The sequence below is a fragment of the Pholcus phalangioides genome, unplaced genomic scaffold (assembly GCF_987345545.1).
Source record: "Pholcus phalangioides strain wild (caught in Gottingen) unplaced genomic scaffold, Ppha-v1.0 ptg000030l_1, whole genome shotgun sequence".
NCBI classification, from domain to species: domain Eukaryota; kingdom Metazoa; phylum Arthropoda; class Arachnida; order Araneae; family Pholcidae; genus Pholcus; species Pholcus phalangioides.
In genome coordinates this window covers 2356375-2362361 of record NW_028301620.1, presented here as the reverse complement: position 1 = coordinate 2362361, position 5987 = coordinate 2356375, and positions in this window count along the sequence as shown.

Below are 5987 nucleotides of genomic sequence, written 5' to 3'. Positions count from 1 at the left end.
GCCTGGATTAATATCGTGACCATAATTAGTCAGACTCGACCTGGCGCATGTGAAAATGAATCGTGACCATATTTATCCGTATTCTCCGGTTATCTCAAAACCAAACTTATTTTTTCAGATCCAGGGCCGGACTTGGACAAGTGCGAAAGGTGCGGCATTCATTCATTCAAACCAAGCACAACTCCGGTCTATCACCATAGGCAATTTACTACAGATTGAGTTGTGCCGGAAGTATGAGTGTGTGTCCTCCCCCAAATACCCCGGGCCACGAAAGCGACTGTATACTAAGTGGACAACACACAGAATGCATTCAACTGCCTGACACCTGGCCAGCCGTCGCCCAGCCCTCGAAAGTCCAGCTGCTCATCCGGCATGATTTCAAGGAAGCTGCCTCGCGACCTTCGCCTACAAGGAACAGTTGTCACCGTTATTTAATTAAAGACTAATTCGTGACTTCCTCCTTCTTCGCCTCGTCCTCATTGGAAGTCGGAGCCTGGATCGTCTGCTTCTTGATCGTCGTTTTCTGTCCAGACGATGCTCACGTAGGCTCCGGTGTCGATGACCATCCTACACGGCAGTCTATCTACGGATTCCGTGGAATCCGTAGTCTCCTCCGTGCAGCTGTGAGACGTGGTATCAAAGCCGCTTGAAAGATAACTGCACTCTTAATGCAGCTTTGCGTGGTATACTCGGCATGGCGCATCTTCCGTACCCGTAGCTGCGACTGCGCATGCGCTCCGCAGGTGGCCTTTTCCTGGCGTTTCCAGCTTCCCAACGACTTGTCTCTCTAGGTCCCACGACCGTTCTTAGCACTCTTCAGGAGATCTTTCATCACTCTGATGATTTGCGCCCTAGCGATCTCCGCAACAGCACCGCTGACCATTCGTCTGTCTCTCCTCGAAGCTTGCTGGGCTGCTCCAAATTTCATAGCGTAGACAAAAGAACTTCTCACGTTCTTCTACTCGCCCAGATGCAGCGCCTGCTGGATGTCGGGGTCCTTGACGAAGTCGTCGAAGGCTTGTAGGGTCAATCCATCCCTGATGTTCGCCGAGCAATCGAGATATGCCAGCTGCGAAAGCCTCTCGATGTCCATGGTCAATTCTTACAATGTCTCCCCCGCTTTCTGCTGCCTAGTCTTCAGTTGCAGCCTGTGGAAGTCCTTTATGTAATTTTCGCCGAATTTCAGCTCGAGCGCATTCGTCAGTGCTGCATAGCTAGCTTGGTCTTCGGCTGCGAGCGTCTGTAGTACCTCGGAGTGCGGTGGCTAGGCGAAAGGCCTTGAGTATACAGCCCCATTCGTTCATAGAGGCGATCATCTCGAACTGGGTCCTAAAGATCGGCCACGATGTCTTCAGGTCGTAAGTCGAGGCCTTGATGTTCGGCCGCATGACGTCAGCTACGGTTGGCAGGACCTGGGGAGCGTCCGCGGAAAAAGTAGGCTCTTAAATTTTTTTTTTCTAGCTCTTGTATCTTCTTCGAGAGCCTCTTATCGACCGCGTTCATTTCCTGGGAGAGTTCTTCTTTCACTGCAGCTACGGCAGTGTTCATGTCATCCTTCACCACAGCGATGGCGGTGGCAATGTCATCCTTCACAGCGACGACATCTTTTACGTCAGTGATGGAGAGATTGACAGCAGCAATGGAATTGGTGGCAGCGGTGACGTCTTCTCTCATGGCTGAGCTTAGTTGACTGAATTTTCTCTTCGATGCCTGATTTCATCTGGCCCATCACAGACATCAGTTGGTTCAGCTGTTCTCGCATTTCATCCATATCCATTCTTCTCGTCTTCATACAAGTCTTGGATTACCCCACTCCTGACACCAAATTGTTCCGGATAATTTTTCACAAGACTTCGAGATTGCAAAATTAGTGGTTCGACGGACAAACACAGATTTATTTACGGAACAGCAATTTACAAGCTAATAAGAGAGCTAATAACTTTCTCGCAAAGTTCAATCACAACTGACTTTTCATCGAATCTCTCTCTAATCTGGAATCTCCCCTCTTGTGATCGCCTCACTCTTTATAGCTCGTCGAAACTTCGAGAAAAAGAATATTCCACAAATTTCTATTTCATAGTACCAGGTTTGTGGCGCCACTGTCTGGAGGGGTGGAACCCTCTGGAATATTCTTGCCAACCCTCCGCCGGTTTTCCGCCAATCGCACGTCCTTGCGCTAAACCGAAACCGGTTATCATCTGCTGTTGCCAACAGATTTCGATATTTTTGAGAGCTGTAACAAATCGCGCCATCTGTCATTTATAGATCGCAAAGTTCAATCACAACTGACAAGATATTTAAGTAGAACATCCATTCCCAAACTGACTGCCTGGACTCCAATGGGTCTATGGCACAATTGTAGAATTAGAAAAAAATTAATGCTAAGTTGGAAAATATACAAAGGGGTCGTTTTGTAAATACACGAGATGAAACGTCGTTGTTGATCAGTAAATGCAGGCTCTTTAATCTATCAGCAACGTTTCATCTTTAGGGCATAAAAATCCGAGCCCTAGTAATGAGGTTTCAAGAAAGCCTGCAGATAACCACCCCCATTGTTTAGGCAAATGCCCTACTGTTGCAAAAGGACAAAAGCTGATGATGAAACCACTCTTCCATAGCATCATGCCCCACTTGATTGAATGTGAAGCGCTGACCTTTTAGGGCTTTCTTTAACAGCCCAAACAAGTGGTAATCGTAAGGTCAACATTTTCCGACTGAAAGCATGCAGAGTGTTCCTTGTTACTTTGGCAGTGTGAAGCCTTGCCTTATCCTGTACAAAATCATGCCTCGCAACAATTTGCCTGGCCACTTGCTTTCAATGGCCTTTCGAAGGTTCTGTAACATGTTGAAATAGCAATAAGCAATGATTGTGACGACCCCCCCCCCCCATGTTGGGCCACACAAGATCGATGGTCCCAGGATATCAAAGAGCAGGCACAACATGACCTAATGGCCTCAATCTCATGGGAGAAATATAGATATTTTCCCCTAATGAGATTGAGGCGACCACTGATATATGGCACCTTCACGTCCAACCCAACTCATTAATGGCAGTAAATTGCAATATAGTGATATAGCCAGAGTTGATGTTTGGTGAAATAATAGTTGACCGGCCTTCTTTGGCCTCAGTGACCATGAATGTTCAATTCCTGATTCATCCTTTTTGTTACCAGTTGAAAATGGTGGCACCATGTTTCATCCATAGCATTAATGTACACTAAGAATGCTCTCCTGTCCTGGTATGGGATTAAATGTTACAGGCAAATTCCCATGAGATATTCTTTCTGCTCATTGCAAAGTTTTGGGGTACCCACTAAGCAAAAACTACAGTAATGTAGTGATCCACCTTCACCCACATGTCCACATGAAAAATTGTTTCAGCATTGATTACAAGCTCCTGTCCAGGGCAAGGAAGGTTCGTTATAGTTCATCTGCCACTCTGAAACTGAGCACATCACTTGACTTTAACACTGTGCTTTGTTTGAGGCACACTTCCCCATTCATGTGACTTGCATTAGACGGAAAATTTTACTTGTCATCGCATCGTCTTTGCACAAAAATGTAATAATACAATGCTGTATTTGCTTGGATGTATCCATCACACACCTCTGTGGTTACGAATGGTTGCTCAAACAGCAAAGTAGTCTCTGGAAATTCATATGTTCTGCACAGTTTCATCACACCGCCAGCTCCATCTCACCTATGCTGTCATTTCATGGCCGCATGGCAAATATTCCCAATGTTACAGTCAGGGACATTTTTCACGTGTAAGCGGAATGATATTTAGGTGGTAAAAAAACAACCCTCCCCCTTCAGTTGGAGCCAAAAAAAATCGGCCCCTTTCAGTTGGCACCTACTGCGGCCACAGGATTCAAGATCCGCCTTGGTTACAGGCTTTATCAATATTTCACTTGAACAACCTTTATATATATATGTAAATGAACGAGCATGCTTTTACCCATCACCAAAAGAAAAGCACCTTTACAACAAGTTTGGCATACGAATGCATGGAATCAGGATGATTTCAATCCTCGAATGTAATTTGTACAAGGTGTTTAGTTAGAAAGTTAATCAAGTGCTCGCGAGCACCAAATCAGACATGAGCATCAAATGCTCTGGGTGCTCGTGAGCAATGGGGTGAAGATGCCTGCTCTATATAGCCTGTCCTCCATTATTCGAGAATATTCTCGCTGATAGGTGGCGGTAATTTCTGCTGCTATAAATGGACTCAATGCAAAGTTGCAGAGGTTGAAGCAACTGAAGCATGCCAAATTAAGGCAACAGGCTGCTGAATTTATACAGCAAGCTACGTGTAAAATTGCCAAAAAAATATAGAACCAAATTTTTAAAAACTTATAACAAAAGTTCAAGTTCATTGTTCATACTTAGTTTATATCGTGTATATATTTTTTTATGGTACGAAACTCCTGCCTTTTTATTCAGTAGACAAAACTCAAAGATGCTGCTTGGCCGGGGCATGGGAGTCCATGGCAGAGACACCAGGATTTCTGGGGATTCACAACTGGAAAGTATTTGCAGTAACTGCTTGAATAGACCATAAAACATTATTTCATATTGTCATCCCATACTTTAATTATCAAATTCACACATATTACTATATAACATCATCTTTGCACAAGTTAATACGTTCTTTTACTTTCAAATTATATAAATAATTTCATTTGCTTTCTTCTTTAGCACCAGGTTGATCAATGAGTTGAATGGATATGGACTATGCTACATGAATGAAATTGCCTTGCCACATAATGAAATTGATCAATATTTGATAATAATTCAACATAAAAAGACTAAATCATTGACCCAGGGATTCTCAACCTATGGGCTGCACAAGCTTCTGTATGGAAAGTTGAGCGGGGGCTGAATAAGTCACTTTTTAAAATTATGATTGGTCAGTGTGTCAATCATTCATTCCTCCCTTCTAGATGAAGTGATGCTATTCCTACACATTGATGGGGTGATACACATTTTGCCCAATCATAAATGGATGCAAAATACCATTTTATCTCATATCTAAAAAATTGTCTAGTCATGACTGATTTTCAGCAATTTGAATGAGAGTGAATCCAGAAAATTGTGAAATTTCAATTAAATGATTTAATAGTTAATTGGAAAAAGTAACAGTAGTATGGGAATTTAATAATATAAGTGAAATAAGCTTAATTTCCTTTAAATTATTTCTTCATTTCCTTTAAATTATTTCTTCATTTCCTTTAAATTATTTCTTCATTTCCTTTAAATTATTTCTTCATTTCCTTTAAATTATTTCTTCATTTCCTTTAAATTATTTCTTCATTTCATTTAAATTATTTCTCTTTATTTCATTTTAATTATTTCTTCATTTCATTTAAATTATTTCTATCAACATTACTTCTCTTTCAATTTTCAAATAAATTAACAAAGGGTGAAAACTTGAGTCAGTTCATCTCCAATAATTTGTAAGTTGTTTGCTATAGGAATATACTCTCACCAATTAGAAAGAGTATTTAAATAACATGCCCATCTTAGATACATCATTTATTTTAACAACAGTCACTAAGATACAAAATTTAATTTTGTGTATGATCCCTTGTCCTCTAACTTCCACCTGAAACGTTTAGCCTTGTTTCTCTTGAGCCCACCAAAAAAAAAAAAAATTTGATATTACTAAGTTAATATTTGTGGAAATGTTTTAATTCAAAAATGGGGCTAAGAACTGCATAAATTTATGGACAAGCTCATTCAATGCTTTATATGCTGTTCTTCCTCTCATTTTTAGCAATTTTTGAATTAAAATATTTGTGAATATTAAACTTTGAAACACTGAACTTTTTTGTTGGGCTCAGAAAAGACAGAGCAACAATTTCTTAGGTGAAAGTTAAGAGGACATGGAGGAAAGGGACCATATAAAAATTTAATTTTGTATTTTCTCTGTACATATATGGCTTCTAGAAAATGGATAACATACCTGAGATGGGCATTTTATTTAA